Genomic DNA, 19030 nt, shown 5'->3' on the forward strand with positions numbered 1-19030 from the left:
ATGTGGCTCTCAACAGAAGGTTAATTTGTCCCCTATGACTCTTTTCAAGATAATTTAATTCTTTCAACCTCCTCCCCTTTGGTTCAGTCTTTTCCTGAGATTCCTCTAGTCAGAGAACTTCTTTAGCAAGTGATGCCCTTTCATGGGATGGTTATAATCTGCTCTCAGTGCAATACTCTGAATACTTCCACCACTGGAACCTTTAGCTTTGCTTAAGTTGCTGCAGAGCTGATAGTCATTTCTACATCCTGAAGTTTTTAAAGGGGGCCTCAAGGACCTGATGTTTCCAAAATCAGATTTTTATCCATGATTATTTTCATTCTGTCTTTTCCTTGTAGCTGCAGAGCCCAGTTGACATTGACTCATCAGTGAGTAGCTGGAAGAGTCCTCATTAGGCCCGAGTGAGACCAGCTAACATGGCTCCTAATTTTAGCTTTAATGCCAGAGTAATTAATTCTTGGGTAGATTTTAAATTAAATTCGTGTCTTTTTTTACTTCGCAGTGGATCAGCAACCCATCCGCGGTGAACTAGTCCTCTCACATACCGACTGCTGCAGAGAGACAGACGGTGTGTGACTGGGAGGAGTAAAATGATTTGATTTATAAATGAAAGTATAACGAACAGATTCATTCAAATAACTGCAATAATCTTAAAAGAGATAAAAAAAAGTGGTCAAACAGACTGAAAATAAGAGCAGAAAACTAAATGACTGTGTGAAGCTTGATACTCTGAAGATTCATGGCATCCATAATTAGGATATTAAGACTTATCACTTTTTTCTCTTTTCCATTTATTTGCTCTAATACTGCTCTTTGAATGTGCAGCTTTAACATTCTTTGTAACACCAGCGTTTGGTGTGAAAAGTGTTGTAATTTTATGTTTCAGAACAGTTGGACACCAGCGAGCGTAAAAACCAAAGGACACATGGATAGACGTGGCATGGGACATATATCTTTAAATGATGCATGAGGATGGCCAAGCAATTGGTGTCGCCAGCGTCGCTGACAATCTGTGTTGCTCTTACATAAAACTAAACCTCTTTGCTTCTGTCAGCAACTAATGGGGAAGGACAAAGAAGTCTGAAATGTTTGACAGGGGGTTTAAGTGCAAAGAACGCAGAATAAAGAAAGAAACACCCTGAACAAATGCAAATCTCTCTCTTGGTTAGCCCAAGTAGACAAATTCAAGCCGTTTCAAATCTCAGACCAATCTACCGTTGCAAACAAGTGGTAATCCTTTATTTATTTATTAATAAAATCAAATTGAGCAAACGAGGCTTTTCGTCGCGGTCTTGTCTATTATGGCTGAATCTGAAACTGGGAAATTTCTTTTTAAACAAATTGAAGCCAGGTCTCCATGCAGTGGGACATTTTATGGCAGGTTTAGCAAGGAAATCTCAAAGGCTCATTAGATGTCCTCTGGCTGTTCTTGGTAGCAAGAGGGTATCTGCATTTTTTATCTGAAAAGGCAGGCTCCACTCAAACAAGACAGGAGCTATTATGAAACTTGTTCTTGCCAAACTTTAAAATACATTCCACCCAATGAAGGAGAAATATTTAAAGTCCTTGCGAAACTGTAGGTCAGAGTTACCCCTGATGTTAGCTCCAGCCCTGAAGGGTTGTTACCCTGTCTCCGCTTTAAATGATGGGCCACATCATTACCGGGCTCCCGCACCGCTGAGGGAGAAAGGCGACGGCAGGTGTGTAGCGGGCGAGAAGCAAAGAGCCGCACCTCGAGTGTGCGCGGCGAAGCTGCCGGGTTCAGCTGCCCACATATGAGATTCAAATGCAGGGACAGGTGTGCTGCGACAGGGCTGTGTCGGACCAGGTACATCTGTATCTCTTCCGGCGCAATGTGGAGGAGGCGGTGAGTGACAGCAGGTGGGGATGCGGCCCAATTAGAGCAGGGCTGTTGGAGGATGATGAATGGGGCTGGCTCCCAGAGCCTCGGAGAAACACATGCATAGGCAGGCTGGAGATGCCCACAGCTGTCTCACTGAATGAGTATAAACATGCTGAGGGGCTCCTCCATACTGAATAATGTGAGCAGCATCTGCAGGTTGGTGTGCGCTCCTCTCCCCCTTTCCACTTCTTCCTCACAGCCTCTGACAGTTGTGATCTTTCCCCCTTGACGGCTGTTGCCTTGAACCAAATTTAGAGAATCACGCAGTGTGTGGCTCACTCCCCACGTAGATTCATATACGGGTTAAAATATATGTTGCGTACAAAAGGCTGCTTTTCAAATGTCACGGTTCATCGCTGTGTGGAGAGAAGCAGCTTGAGTGAACAGTTCAATCACTTGTTGCTAGCCGAAGTAATCAGAGTCCAGTTCTGCTGAGCAGAAAAGATTTTACTCATAACCGGCATATTTCCCTTTTAAAGTATTTAAAGTGGACACACACATTGATTTAAATATTAAATGTCTTTATACGAGCTGATATATTTAATTAACTGGAATATATTACATATTTATATATACAATGCTAAAAGATACAACTTGCACCTTCTTGATTCCTGCTGGTTTTGATTTTTTTTCTCCCACTTAAATATTTTACATCTTTAAAATTGTAACATCAAATACAAACAGATTAAATACTAAATTAATCAAATGAGAAAGTTAACCAGACCAACCTGCTCCTTTGTGGAAATTGTCTCCTAAACTTAACTACTAGCATATAAATATTTCTGGGATGAAAAAAGTTTTGAGCTGTAAAACGGTGTTGTAGAAAACTTAAGAAAATGAAATATATTGCGACTAACACGCTGTCATAAAGACCCAATTGACATTATTTTTATTTCCATTTAAGTAAATAATTCATTTTCAGTTCAGTTTCTTTTGCAGTAATTTATGAAACGCACTGTCGCCAGGCACTTTACAAAAATAAACAAGTCAATATAAAATCAGTTTTCTAAATCTCTGCTTCACTTGCTGAGCTGCAGCCTCTTCAGCATGTTTATGCTCCATAAACATGCTGAAAAATAAACATTTGTTTTGATTGGTGCAGTTTCAGGATCAACTTACAGTCAGAATTATTAAGAACTAATAAAAAGAATCATGAATTATGTTTAATAATGAACACACACACACACATCTATTCCCCAATGACTGACTTACAAAGAAGAAGAATGTATCGCAAAGCCAAACGCCAGTTAACCTACAAACTACTACTGACAGGGAAAACGGGAATTTTCTTTGACTTGGAATTAAAAGCTCAAAATATTATTTGATCAAAAGCAAAAACTTAATAAGGTTTCTGCAATATTTCAGAATCGTAAAGAAAGAGATTTTGCAGTCTAATTCAGACTTCTGAAGCCTACCTTCATGTAAGATTAGGAAGTAAAAAGTGGGATGAAACGAGCTTTGATCCGCCTGCTTTGGCTAGGAGAGTTTCCAGAACAGAACAGGAGCCCTTTCATGGAACCAGTATGTTTCCAGTTAGGAAGTGCTGGACTCTACAGGCGCTGAACCTTTGGATGTTAAATCACTTAACAAGTCAGAGCATTTATACTAATTGTGTAGCATTCAAATACTGCTGCCGTGATTCAGTGTAAACATTAGGCACTTAATCTTATGCAGGACTGTGAAACATTTCTGCCTGTTCTGATGTTGGGAACTAAATTTTCAAAGACATTCATTAAAATTTTATTATGTATGGCACATTTCAGATTATTTCTTCTTGGTAAACCTCCCTGAACCTAATTTTCAAGAAGTCTGTTGATCCTGAAATATAGAAAGAAAAGCAGTGGGGACAGTAGCATCAGGGGAAAATGAAAATACCAGTTGTAGATCCCTAAGTACAATCAAAAGTTGTGGCAGGACTTGCTACTCCACAAAATGTATTTAATTTCCTCAGGTTTAGGCCGGTATAACGCATCTTTCTTCAAAGCACCAACATGCACACCAGGACACAAAGCAGTGTGACAGCAGCTTCGGTTCGGTCTGCGGCTCCAGCTGCAAAGCGGTGCCTCAGGGGAGGAGTAATCATGAGGGACTAATTGACCAATCAGAATCAGACTACAGATACAAGGGAAGCTATGCAATGTTATTGTCATATACTAAAGGGGCAGTGTTATGGATATGCCAGGCACATGCAGGATTTATAATACAATCGGTTGTTATAAAAATACTGTATGTCTCAAACATGACTTAACTTTTTAATTTAACACCTTGAAATTGGGCCTCTGTCTCTTTAAGAAACTCCAGGACATCCTCACTACATCCATCCTCTGTCAAGTATTTAACAACATTTTCGTTTTTCTTTTTTCACCAACATTTCACTGAGAAGTGGTTCACATGATGATCTCAGCAGATTCCCAGTTCCACCTGAAGTTTGCTAATTGCTGCTGGCTAGTCTAAAGGAGCTGAGTGGGGGAGTTGCAGAGGAGGGGAACAAATATACATTCAAGGTTTGACACGTTAGAAATCAGTAGTAACATTACAAATAATTAAGGATTATTTGAAAACTTTTGGACGTCTACATTGTCAAAATGAGCTTAAATGAAGCTACTTTTCATTTCCATTTATGGGAATCTTAGCAGGCGTTGCCTGGCATTCAGATAAACAACTTGTACCAACCTCTGTGGGAACAACAAGTGGTTTTAACTCAACCTATTGTTGTAGGTGAGCTGGAGAAAAGTAAAAGTATCACATCTGAGGAAAGTTGCTCTTCATTCTTTGCTATTTTTACAGCAGCCACGCATTGGGACGCTTCGATGGAAGCCTGTATTTGCAGCAAATAGGTAGGATTCTTTGTGCGAGTACATGACTGGAAAAATAAATCACAGTGTAGAACTTGCATGGTGGTTCGAGGGCTCAGACACACCTGTAGCTTTAGCTTCCAGTCTTTTGTGGAAGAGATTAGCAGAGCTTTATAATTCAGTTTCATTACTGTTTGAAATAAGAAGCGGCTTTTCCGGGGCCACCTCTCGGCTCCGGTATTTTTGTGTCATTACATTAATTCCCTGCAGTTACAACTTAGCTCCCCTTTTCCTCTGTAATGGGTAGTTTGCTCAACAAAGTCTTTGAAAGTTAATTATATAAACTTCTCGTTTGTGTGTGAGAAACACAGCATCCACGTTTGGGCAGACAATGCAATTCGTAAGGTAAAGAGCTTAAAGAGCCACATGGTAATTCCCTCAGGAGTTACGTTAGCTTGCATCAGTTTGAGGGTGAAGGTGATTATCGAAGGTGGTCAAAGAACAAAAACAGTGGATTTAGAGACATGAGCAGCCTTAGATGACTCCAGAAGAGGAAGGAAGAAGAAGAGAGATGACGCTGGAGTGAGGAACGAAGCCACGTGAATGTAAAGACTAAGCTGAGAAAACAGAGAGAACCTTTACGAATTTTAATATTTTAAATCAAAAATCATTATTCTAAAGCATGCGAGTAACCTCCACTGTATATCTCTCCAAAAACAGAGCACAAAATGAAGGAGGGCGTGAAAGTTACACTGCCCACATTCACCAAATGGCAGAAATTACACCATGAACAGAGTGTGCATGGTGTACACTCTGCGTTTCCCAAGTCCTATGAAAACCTGCCATGTTCTACAGTGAAACATACATTCATGGTTGATGGCCCAGGCCCGGTTTCAGTTCCCTGTGAGCAGCTTTAACACAACTGTACGCAGATACATTAGTTCACCTCTTCATTATGTCCAGTAATTTAGTTTGGAAAGTGAAAACCATTATGTTATAGATTCATTACACCTACAGTAATATAATTTAAGGCTTTATTTCTGTGAGTGTCTATAATTATTGCCTCAACAATAATTAAAGCAACTTGGTTGTTTCTCGGAAACAACTTCGTTTATAAGAAAGTATCATATCACATGAGGCAAATGAAAAAGTTGTTTTCTTTTAAAACAGAAATGCAATGGCCAACATTTTGCCTCCAGAACGGTGGGGAAGACGGTCATCCACAAGAAAGCCGAAAAACGATAAGCATTTCCTATCAGTCTATCCATAATTATTGATTAGTTTTTGTTTTAAATCTGCCACCAAACTGGTGTTGTGACCTTTCCTGTTTCATCCACAGTCTTCACTCAACGTCATTGTTTTTTATTTTTAAGGAGTTATGAGGCAAAGTGACTGAACCATAAACTGCTGCTGTGGCAGTTACTCAGAAGGTTGTTGCTAGGTAACCAAAGAGCGAGTGAGTTGCTAGGTAACCAAAGAGCGAGTGAGTTGGTAGGTAACCAAAGAGCGAGTGAGTTGCTAGGTAACCAAAGAGAGAGTGAGTTGCTAGGTAACCAAAGAGCAAGTGAGTTGCTAGGTAACCAAAGAGTGAGTGAGTGAGTTGATTCCACTAACCTTGCTCAGCTAGGTTGAGTAACTACAGCTTTTGTTCTGCCTACATCTCCCAGAATGCTGTGCGGTTCTGCATCAGTTCAGTGAATATCCCACATATTGAATATTCTATCAGATATTGATCGTGTTTGTCACAATATATATCATTGATTTATTGTCCAGCCCTAACGGTAAGCCAGAAATTGAGGCTCAACCCTGGATTACCTGCATAATGCTGTACAGGAAGTTAATATTTCTGTGTTAAAATATTTTTTATTAATGTTTAATGATACTCTAGTTATGAAGGAAACCAATTCATTAGCTGATCATCAAAATTAACAAAAAGAAATTGTCATAATATCACTCTGTGAAGAACCTATAAACTGCAGGAAGACATTTATTAGTTTGAATTCAGCTGTGTTCATTAGGCAAGGCACTAAACCACAAGTTGCCTATTGAACTGAATAAACTTTTGATGATATTTTAATTTATTGAGCCGCACTCTATAAACGTGACTGTAATAACTGGAGAAAATGAGGTAATCTCTCTTGAAAGCTGGATATTTTTTATTCAAGCTAGGAAAATATTAGAAGCCACTGAAAGCTGTTTTAATGCTTTGCCCTTAAGGGAGGCTCAGTGTTTCATTTCCACGTTGCGCTAAAGGGAAGATTTTCACCTTGTAAAGGTGAAGGTCGGGGTCCTCTTTCAGCTGACAGGTATAATCCCACTCCTACAAAATGGTTGTGTCCACACACTAATCACAGCAGCAACTATAATTGACTGATTCGAGTTGGGCTCAGGCTAATTTATGTGTGCAACCCCAAGAAAGCTTAAAGACAATCCTGAGGCGTCATCTTCGTGATAGATATCACCTCTAATGCCCTTGTTCCTCCTGGCCTCTGCGTGAAGCCTCCTACGTCTGCATTTCTAAATTTGACAGCTTTTTCTTTAAATTGAAGCTCCTTTTTTCATAAAGCTGCTTTATCTGCACTTCAGATCACAGGGTCAAACAAATGGTTTTGGTTTGGTGGGTAAAATCCAGCTTTAGGCTTCTGCAGTTTGAGTCTGCATCTTCAGATATGTAAGGTTCTGTCTTTTACAGAACAAATATGTAATTATTATTGAATGTGTGGAAAAAAAAGACATCTTTAATGATGTTCTAACAGATAAGAATTATTTATAACTAGTATGTGTTTGATTTGCTACCTCTGCTGCATTTTTTCTCTTCTAAAATTACCTTGATCCAAAAGGAAATTTCAGTTAATTCCTGCCACGTTTTATTTGGCAGATGTGCAAAGAACCAACTCAACCAAACATCAAACTTCATTTTCAAAAGTAATAGCTAGAAGTTTGCATGGGGGTATTTGCTTTGTGCAAAATATTTTTGTAAAATTGTAAAACAGTGTTATAAAAAAAAAAAAAAAAGCTTATTGTCAGTCAGAAACCAAAAGAGGAATTCAGTCGACGAACAGCAATGGCCGTTTATTAATCAAAAATACACTCTGATTCCAGGATCAGTAAAGTTGAACTGAAATGGACTTACTTTGAGTCACCACGTTCACCTCAGTTACTGCAGCCAGAAACTAATGATCATCTCAGACCTGAACATTCAAAAACACAGAAAGACAATTACAAAGTCAGCCTTCTAGCACCTGAATACCAAAATACATTTACGACCTTCCAGGTCTCCCATGAAGAAGCAACACTGAGTTTTTATAAAGCTCTAATCTGGAACAAACTTATAGAAAATTGCAAAACAGGCAAAACACTGAGCTCCTTTAAATCAAGGCTAAAACAAAAGCTTACTTTGAATTGCCTGATGGAAAAACAGCTGGAACATCGATTGACCTTTTCAATGTGTGTTTAATTATGATTATTCTTGATGATTTTGATGAGGGCATTTGACAAAATATAATTTTTATTGTAATGTAATATCAAGCCCTTTGAACTATCTTGTTGCTGAAATGTGCGATACAACCAGATTAATTTTTAGATGTTTTTATGATTAGATAAATCTCAATCTTTGAGACATAAAGCTGCAACTTACAAACACACAATTTAAACGTACATTTGACTTTCCGTTTTGGCGTTTGGGCTCTCACTCATCGTCTCTCCCTCTTTAGCTAGACGGAGATAAATTTAATACTTTTATTGATTGCTGCTAGGAAGTTATGCCTTTTGGCATTTGGACATGAATCACTGTACAGTGGCCCCCTGCCTGTTCATTGCTCTGAGATTTTTTCATATCTGACGTATTTGAAACAAAATGCGGCTTGAGAAGATGAAGCACCGAGACACAATGCTACCTGACTGATTTTGCAAAGCAGGCAATCCAGGAGTGCCATTCATGTTGACATGGTGCTGATTGGTTGAACCCCTGAGAGCAGAGATAACTATTAAAACTATTAAATAAGCAGCTATGAGTGTTTTCAGCAGATTGTTGTGGTACCAAATCCCTGCAGATGTGAGGCACTTACTGCATATCGGACCTCCTTCGACTATTCATTTTCCAGTCATATTAGTGGACGTCCACCACATCTACTGCCCCTTTTAGACAGAAAATTAATTCAGTAAATGTCCAACTATAGGCTATTGTACAGAACGGTGATTATTTCTGTCATGATCCGTGGTTTTCTGTGTGTTTTTGAGTTTTTCAATGTGTTCCTGTTTCCCTGTGAGTCTCTGTCCTGTCCTCCCCGTTGATTGCTCCCCAGGTGTGTCTCATTCCCTTAATTACCCCGTGTGTATTTATACCCACCTGTTGTCTGTGTTCCTCGTCGGGTCCTTGTCAATTGTCAAACGTTTGCAGTCTGCGTCTGTCTGTCCGTCTTCCCAGTTGTACTGGTTAAGTCCTGTGTCGACGTCAGTTCCAGTTGATTTAGTCTTCATTGTCAGTTGCTACCGGTGCTTAGCTGCGTGCTAGTTGTTCCTGCCGTGCTGCCTGATTTGGACTATGTGAACTACATTGATCATTAAATTCATCTTCACCATAGCCTGGGTTCTCTGCGTCATCTCCTCACCACTTCAACCCCACCTTATGACAATTTCAGTAGATTAAGATCCATTCAAAACAATTCATGCTGGATCTGGAATGGGTAATGGCAACAGACAAGAAGCTATAAAAAGAAAAGAGTCTGAACTATTTTTTTTCTGCTGGACTCCAGCTCACAACTGCATTAGGTGAATTAGGCTGGAATATTCTATATTATTTTCTATTGTCAGCATATTTGATAAAAAGCCACAGCGCTGGCCCATCTGTTAATGCTTTCTGGCTGCCTCAACTTGTCGCAGCACCAAGGCTTTTATCCTTTTTTATTTATTTATTTAAAAATAAAAACAACTCAGTAATTCATTAAAGCAGGTAGACCTTTACACCGCGGCCTCTTTTTTTTTTTTTGAACAATACTCGAACTGTAGCATACAGTGCTGTTTCCAAGCATGAAATTGAAGTATCTGAAGCTATAGGAAAAAACAGAAAAGCTTATTTAAGATGCAATAAAATGTGCTTACAGTCAAAGGAGCTCAGCAATTCCTGCAGTCACAGGAATTTAATACCATTCCCTCAACCTTTTGAGTCACTTAATTTCTTATCGGAAAATTATTTACAGTGATCCAGTCCACTGACTGAATATGCAGCTGCAGAAATGCAGCTGTTTGTTGGTTTCCTCGGTTTTGTATTTTCGAAGGTTTTACCTGAAATACACATCATTTCTGGCTATTTTTCCTAATATTTAAAATATGTCCCTTCATTTTGTTTTTCCACCCTAAACAATCTGCATATAATCACATTTCAGATGTAACCTTACCATGTGATCGTGGCCAAATTGCCATCTGTGGGAGCTGCGAACAAGATGGACTTCAAGCTGTAAGGTCAGTAGGAGTTGGCTTGGGAATGAAGTCTGAATATGTTGGAAGTTATGTATTCATATGGTCAGCCTAGTTTCTGGAAGGTCATAATTAAATAAAACCCAGAAACTGGGACTCTGGGTGTGTTTGGATATTCGCACAGCGTCAAAGCATCTGCCTGATTCACTTGTGAAGAAATAGTTTTGTAGTTTTATCAAACAGAGCCATGTTTTCTTGTAAGTTATTTTAAAAAAATGTATTGAGGAAGTATGTATCAGTTGATTATAATAATATAATTTAATTGCCAAGTCCTGCTCCTTTATAAATTGTAACACACAAGAAGGAAAGACAAAGTTTCTTTGTCTCGTTATCAGGGATTATATTTATGTTACTTGACAGTAGTTCAGAAATCGACATATTCCAAGATGGCAACCAAGAATGTATTTGTTTCTGTCTCAGCTTTCCTTCAGCTTCTTCCAGTTACTAATAACTCAGGCTTTAGTGATGGTTTTAAGAAAGAAAAAAAAATAAAAACAGAAAAAGAAACAATTTCACCAGCTACAGCTTTGAAAAGATTCAAACTCTGAGGACAACAAAGACCTGCCAGAAAAATTGTTGTTTGGAGAATCAAATGAATTATGAAAGAGAAGAAAAACAATTTAGTCTTACATATCCAGCTGCCTTCCTAATAAATCACTGCCACCCAAAAAGAACTAATTTGTGTTGTTGTGTTGTGAGCATGATTGATGAGCTCGCTCTGGGCTGCAGTAAAGGAGACACAGTTCAACAATGCTCCACAATATCTTTAAAAGTCTCAGAGAGAGAAAAAAATCTTTAGTCTCCTCCAGTCGTATCCATTATAGGTATTGATAATGATAATTTTTCAGAAGAAACAGTCAAAATATTATTATATTTTTTTACTATTGTGAGGTTTGTTGTGGGTTTGGTGCCACAAAAGTAAACAAGTAAGTTAACCTGTAACACTAATAGCTCAGTTTATAAGCTAACCTGAAGAAAATGTATACAAAAATCTGAAATTATATTAAATTTAATAATAGAGGCATGCTCACAAATACGCTTATAAAAAATATCCAGTTTGTAGTTTGTATTTGTTGTAAGTCAGTTTAATAGATTAACTCTAACCTTGCCCAGACATTTACAGCGTTTGTGTTCATGTTAGCAACGGGTTTTGACACCTTCGCTCATCACACACAGAAACATCAACCAGCCATGCAACGCCACGATGCGCTGCGCCACCCACTGGTTGAGACCGGGATGATGTGAAATTTATTTTCTGGTTCATCTGTAAAACTACACTTATGTTAAGCATCAACTTACAGGTTCAATCTAACCGCTCACCTGTATAAATGCACCTGCCGCGCTCTTCACCGCCGCCAGACAGCAGCTCCAGGAGGAGAAAAGCTGCCGTACTCCAGGCATCACACCAGTCAATTTAAGGATGCTTACCGGTCCCCCAAACACAATAAAAACCCAGACATTATTACTAATCAATAAAATCCTCCCAGACCGAACTGGAAAATTGGATATTATGCTGCTAGCACTTAGCAACAACTCATAGGCGGAAATGAGAGCGTTGTGCAAAATAAAAGCTGACCCGCTAAATAATAAAACATAATTTAACGAAGCTTCGGGGCAGATAATTTTCCTCGAGGAATTTTAACAATCGAGGAATCGTTACATGATATGTTCATGTGAAGGACATTTTTTCATTGAGCTGGACAGACAGCAAACATGAACTTTGTGCTGTCCTGGCAACACAGAACATAAACATGTGAATTTTAATGTTCTGGATGCAGCAACCACATACCAGCAAGTCAGAGAGAAAAAAAAACAAGATTAGTGGCTCAGTGCTGTTGTTGAGGAGGGGCTGATTTGACACCACAGACATCAAATTGATATTAATATCTATGAGACGCCTTTACCTTTTGAAATATCGCTGTAGCGGTCAAATGCCTTCCAGGAGTCGGGCAAGCTGAAACATGAATGTTTAACAAGACCGCTGCATCGTTCACCTCGATGCAAGCCTCAAGCTCATGAGCTGAATTATTAACCAGTGCGAGCCCCTCCAAAGTCCTGCTGAAATTACATTTATAGGCCTTCTCTTAGCAAAGTGTTGGGAAACAGGAAAATTTAAAATAAAGAAATGCACACTGACACGCTTAACCATCAGACCTGAGCTGCAGATTTCCAGGGAACACACAACTGAATGGCACAAGATTGAAAGGGCCTAGCTCTCTATTTGATATACATAATTTATTTGGGTTGATTAAAGCGATAAATAAGGCCAGGCAAAATAGAATCAGCCAATAAAAATAATATATCTGCACCTGAAGTGTTTACACCCGGTGGAACAAGGAGAGGTAGACATATTTTTCAATTTAAATAAAAACTGACAGGCGCTCGGCTCCTGAGTCAGGTAATGTAAAATGACACCTCAGTCACTTGTTGAATAGCCAAAATTAATCTGAGTTTAACTTTGTAAAGACCACAGCAATATTGGGTGATAGCTGTGTGAAAGGCAGTGGCTCGTCTGTTTTACTTTAGTGTCAGTAGCACTATTGGATACATTTTAAAATATTAGAAAACATTATTGTTTCCCTCAGGCATACAAGTTTGTTTATCAGTAAGATGGCAAACACTATCACTAAAAATGTCACAAAATACGATACAAATGGATTTTCAATATATTTCATATTCAACTATGCTGAATGAGGATGATCTTGTGTTTTTTTTTATCTGCACCATGCTGATTATTTGTTTGTCTTTTGGTTTGGTTTGATTATGTTGTATGGGTTTTGTTGTGTTTTGTTTCTCTGTAAATCTCTTTTTCATGTTAATTATTTTTTATGCCTTTTATTTTGGAAAAAAGTCAATATGTAGGTTTACTCTGTTTGCACACCTGCAAAGTTTTACCTCGAGTTTCTCAGATGTACTACTTGTCTTGTTTTGTCTGACCATAAAATATTTCTCCAGAAGTCATTTGACCAGCTCAGCTTTAAATTTTAGACAAACCATTTTGGTTTAAAAGCTAGAAAACCAGTCAAGCAATTAAAATGTATCAATTTTGTATGAGGAAGAGCTGACAAAACCAACCCAGAATTGGATTTTGTTGACGGCTTCACAAAGTGATGATACATTTGAGCCTTTATGTTTGATTTTTGACCTAAGAAATATCACAATAATTGTTTTGTTTTCTTTAATGATTATCGGAGCTGATGTTGTAATGTAATTCCCCCATGGGAAAATAAAACAAAAGCCTAATATCAATGTGAAATCCATAAATCTGATGGACTTTATGCTTAAAATAAAGATCCTCTTGTATGCAGGTTTTTCTATGAGCCAAAGTAAACGGGAAATGAAAATTAGATCGCTTAGATGTGATGCATGCAGTGCACGTTATTGAATATATTTTAGGTTTAATCTGTGGCCTGTTTGTTTGACAGTCGTCGTTTCATGTAGTTCTGAATAAATGGTGACATATTTAACAAGCATAAATTCAGCGCAGCTTATTATGCTATAAAGTCCATCAAAATGGCATCATTTTCAGGAGAAAAGCTGCATTATTGGATTTATTCTTCTGATGTCGATATTAGAGCTAGGAAACCTTTATGAAAAAATATCTCCCACACTTCTGCTCTTATTTTAAGAATTTTACTTCCTTTAAGGGTAAAAAAATATGATTGGATTGTCTTTTAGGGAGCGGCTGAGCCAGTCTGCAAACCAAATGGGAAATAAAAAATACAAGTTAGTACACTTTCAGGAACACGAACATTTCTGGTATTTCTGGGCTGGATCTTAATGTTTTGTCAGACTCTCTTCTCCTCCTAACACTTACACTTGCAGCCATCTGCTCAGACAAGAGCATTGCAGTTGTATAGCATTCACAGCTTCCCCACTGCTTCTCCAGCATTGCATTAGACGCGGGATCTGGCAGTACAAGCCACACATAATGAACAGGACTTGCACTATATGTAGGAGTTATAGAGTTCAGATAAGAACAGGCAAAGCAAGAGCTGCTCTGATTGGCAGCTGCATTGATAAACAGCTCTCTAATAGGCTGTGGATAGGAGCATCCCATCCATGACTGATTCTGACAGCTATGCTGCTCCGCTTCAAAGCCAAACATCGGCTCTCCTCAATCTGGCACCAGACCTCATTTTCACATGTTGCCTCAGAAACGCGGATGGCAGCCATCTCAACCTACAAACTAACCGCAACACCCTGGATTCACCCCACCCAGGCGTTTGTATATGCAGTAGTAAAGCCGTTTCCTACTCTCTCGTTGTAATTGTGTGCCACATACAACCTTCATAAGTTGAAAGTTTAGCAGAGAGTGGCCACTTCAGGAGACGTGGGAGAGAGACGTGAGGTGATTGGAGCCAATGCTTGAAGCAAAGAACACATATATGTTTTACATTAACCCAGAAAATGTTGTTTTGTACCAGGCTGGAAGCGAACTACAGGGTAGCCTGAAAAACATCGTCCTCAGGCCGTTTTACAATTTATAGAAAAGTAATTTTCTGGCCTTCGCCATCAAACACCAACACATTCAGTCCTTTACAATGCTCCATGCTGCCTGCAGGTGTAATATTTTTAAATATTCATTTTAATACATTAAACACTACATGCATCATAAAAAGAACTGTTATATTATCTTCACATTTAGGATGTGAGAATTGAGTTTTATAAAAGCAGCAGGATGGAGAGATGACTCGATTATTGGGCGCTGTAATCGAGTACATTTTTAAAACGGATGGTAAAGTCGTTGTTGCTTTGTCATGAGGACCGCTGATGTGAAGAGAAATAATCAAAGAAAGATAAACATGATTGTAGCTAGGCAAACAGGTCTAGTTTTCTGTATAAACAATTGTCTAATTTTTTCATAAAGTAGAGTTTCACTTTGGTATGTTAAGCCAGTGGAAAGCCATTCCGACTTCCCTACTAAAACCGAAACCTAATAACTAAAATCTAATTATTGCTGCTGCCACGTATTGTAGAGTTTACACAAAAACCAACTAAAGAAAAGCTGAGCGGATGGGAACAGATGGAAACAACAGGACAGAGTAAAACTGCAAAGTAAAAAGACAACAGTAAAACCAAAATCCTGAAAGAAAAATCAGTTTTACTTTAACTAAATGCTCAGATGAAACCAAGTCAGCTTAGTCAATAGGTCGTTTTTTACAGCTTTATCATGAAGTATGATCTTTTACATCAGGATTTTTTTTCCCCCAAAGTGTTTTTGATTTTCTAAAGGCATAAACAAGGTGGAAAAAATTGTAAAAATGAAAAAAAAAAATGTTGTAGGAATTTTTCTAGGTGATCAGTTGTTTTTTGGAAAATGCATCAGTTTAACTGGTTGTTAGGGGTTACTTGATTTCATAATATTTTTTTCAAGAATCCTCTAAGGTGGAAGGAGGGACTAGGTTGGTTAGCATGCTTCTTCGTCTGTCGGCCATATTGGATTTAACAAAAAATGTCTTGCACTTGCAGTGGATGGCCAGTAGTTGGCAGTGTATTGCATGATACACTAGTAAAAATCCACAAGAAACACAAGAAAATAGCTTTAAGGGTGCGTTCATTCTGCAGTATGAAGTGACCCAATTCCGAGTTTTTGGTAATTCCGATTTTTTTGCTAGGTCCGTTCACACTGCCAGTAAATGCGACCTGTATGCATTCTGCAGTGTAAACGGGCAAACGACCTGAAAGTGTCCCGCATGCGCAGTAGAGGGCGCAATAGCGTCAGCGTTCTCAGTGTTCTGCCAACTGCCATGAAAAGAAGAAGTGCTCAGTGTTTGCGGAAGTAAACATGGAGGCTAACGGTGGAGCTTAGCTTACATATTTGAAGTTGTTGTCCGGCCGGAGCAGCATATTAACAACTTAATCCTTATATAGTCCGTCATGGTTGTTGTTTTTCTTCCCACTTGCGCGTATCAGGACGCAGAATAGTGAGATTTGTTGAGAATCAGTGACGTTCAGTTCGGATGAAGGCGACCTGGACGTTAGGTCGCATTTGAATCGGATACGTGTCGGATATGGGTCAGATTCGACAAAGAATCCGACCTGTGCTGTTCACACTGCCATGAAAAGATCGGATACAGGTCGTCAGAAATATCGGAATTGGGTCACTTCAGGCTGCAGCATGAACGCACCCTTAGATAGCTGTCCACTGCAGTGACCGTTATGCATGAAAGAGTTTTAATTAAGTTGCTGGTCCACAGATTCGTTCCTGAACCAGAACTGAAACAAAGTGGAAATCTAGGTCAATTTGAAGTGCTTTAAAATGTATCTGGAAAAAATTAATTCATGGGAAGCAAAGTGTGTAAAACATTAAGCCAAGCGTTAAACCACAAAGCAGAAACATTTGCTGGGCAGTAAGTGCTTAGCGGATGTGTGTCCACCACTTGAAGTTTCCAGGTTCAGCACCGTAGAGCTTCGGTCCTGGGAATATTACTGCAAATGGCGACATCCCATCTCCCACAAACCTGAATCAAGTGGCTGAATCCCCTCATCACTGTAGTTCTGCTGTCAAGCCAGTAATTATTCGTGGGAAGGAATGCATCTATAAATTACAGGATGGAAACTCCTGAGGACTAGAATCCTGTTTCTGTTTGTCCTGCCTCTGCTGCATCAGGGTTTAACTTGCTCTGCTGAGCTATTCTCTGACTGCATGGCAACATAATTTTGTTTCTGTAGTATTTGTAATTTATAGCATCTTAAGGAGTGTGCTAAATAAAAAATGAGTAGATTATTGCTAAACATGGCGTAGGAGAAAGTTCTTGTACCATCATGCTGGACTGATTGCAGATCCTCCAGTCACTGCAGTCACGTTTCTTTACATAAGGTGACATTCGTATCTAAATATAGCCGAAAAAATAACTTCCACACCGTTAATCCCAATACACAAACTTAATTTAAAATGGAAGTGAAAACATGAAGTTGTGCAGCATCCTGGTCATGTTTAGATCTTTGTAACACATTAGTTTCCCAGCAAACACAGCAGAACAGGGAGCAGCAGTGTGACAGCAGTTTAGGACACGATAAGGACTTGATGCTGTCAAAAGGACTTAAAAAATTAAGACTTTTTTTATTCAGGAGACAAAACAAATCTTAAAAGACCCCAATGCTTGATTCCAGTCCATTCAGCAACCAGAAAGTTTGCTTCAGCTGAAGTTCAAAATACTTTTTTCTTCTTTTTTAACAGGCAAAATTTCTTTATTTGTCAGATGTAAATTTGTTTTCTTGTAATCTCCAAATTTGGATAGGATTACATTAGTCAATTTTTATCCATAAACCATCCTTTCCAATCTGTTCAAGAGTTACAACCAAAAATATTGACATTTGAGTCATATTCTAGGATTAACATTGAAAATATCAGCCCATCCATGTTGGCTCCATGACATGAAAAAGTGATTAAAATATTTATTCACTCAGATCAGCCCAAGTGAATTAAAATCTTTCTGCTGTGGCAATTGAATCAGGGAGTGTTTGCTTTTTAAATTTCCTTCCTTCCACGTAGCGTTCCAGTTTTTGTTGTTGGCCATTTTTCCCTGTAATAGAAAAAAAGTCAAGTCAAGAGCTTCGACTGAAATGAGCGCACACTTTGCCAGGCTGGCAGGTCAGTGCCCAATTGGGAGCCCTTAAATGAGTGCAACCTTTGAAAGAGCTGTTGTTTGCTGAACCAAAAAAGCTGCGGTCACGGTGGAAGTGAGCACACAAGTACTTTTTCTTGTAGGGCTGACATATCACAGCTAGGATCCTGCTACTCATAAATGCCTGGCCGCCTGGCAAGGTCATCGGCTGAATCGGGGCATCCTTGGCTTTGCAGTTTGCAATGTTCTGAGCTGCACATTACCAAGTTGCTGTGTCCTCCGCCGCCTTTCATGTCACACGGCCCCTACTAAAACCTCAGTGTAGACTAAATGGGAAGTGTTAGTGAAATGAGGCATTTTCTATAAACTTGAATTCTTGTAGACAAGCTCTTGACTATTATAAGAGTTTTCATGCTGTGATTTTAATTGGTTTCCAATTAAACTCAGACCCACAAGCATTTTGCAAATAAAGTTAGTAATGGTTTCCAGCATTCCTTCGCTAAAAATGGCACATGGACACGAAAACACACATCCTCCTGTGTTACCAAAAGGTCTTTTTTTCCACTCCTTAACACAAACATCCAATTAATTGTGGTTAGTACCCATTAAAGAGCTTTCCTGTGACATTTGTTTGACTGTCAGACAGAATCAAATCACATTTGTAACCTGAACTGAAACAGTTTTCCCTAAAAGCAGGTCCACAAATTACAGTTTTTGTTTTGATGAGTTTGGAAGTGGTGGTATAAAAGGACACGGCTAACAATAGCCAGAAACTGTTTCAATTAGGCTCGGTTTTAATTTGTTGCAAGTAACATTTAGCAGTTGGCTTTGGATGAAGACGCAGCTTATTACAGTGGCTGCAGGCATGGTGCCTCTGCAGTCTACTGCCTTGTCCCCTCCAATTAAAATAAATGAAATTATATCTGAATTTAGTTTTAATTACTGGTCCAAATCAAGTAAAGTCTGAAATCAGAATGTCTGCAACTTTTCAGAAGACAACCACTGACCTGAGTGGAGGTCACCAACTCATAGGTTGAGTCTGAATCAGGAGTGGACGAGATTTATTTGAGATTTGTCCAAAAGGAAAATGTCTTAACAATTGATGGGTCACACTTGTCAGCCTTGCAGTTTTCTTCAGGGTATTGGAAAGGAGTTTCTGGGTTATTATCAAACCTGGGATTTAGGAGGAACACGAGAGTTTTCAGTGAAATGTTGGCTCTGATTGTGGGAGTTTTGTTGTCCGGTCCACTTTAAAAGGCTATCCACACTATTATGAAAAAGTGCTG

At 38.9% G+C, this 19030-nt stretch overlaps 1 long non-coding RNA gene across 7 annotated transcripts in view; it reads left to right on the plus strand.

The window, feature by feature from the left end:
• Nucleotides 1-19030, plus strand: part of LOC106946873 (uncharacterized) — a 95170-nt gene that overhangs the window by 54097 nt on the left and 22043 nt on the right. For 4 of the 7 annotated variants that reach the window (XR_001424846.1, XR_001424843.1, XR_001424845.1 and 1 more), the window contains exon 4: nt 10083-10158. This is a non-coding gene — a long non-coding RNA (uncharacterized LOC106946873). Of the gene's footprint in view, nt 1-338; nt 402-502; nt 582-886; nt 1203-10082; nt 10159-19030 lie in introns of those variants that run through there. The other 3 variants (XR_001424847.1, XR_001424850.1, XR_001424848.1) reach the window with 3 other exon arrangements.

The sequence above is a fragment of the Poecilia latipinna genome, unplaced genomic scaffold (assembly GCF_001443285.1).
Source record: "Poecilia latipinna isolate Pla-1442-1.1 unplaced genomic scaffold, P_latipinna-1.0 Scaffold210, whole genome shotgun sequence".
Taxonomy (NCBI): Eukaryota; Metazoa; Chordata; class Actinopteri; order Cyprinodontiformes; family Poeciliidae; genus Poecilia; species Poecilia latipinna.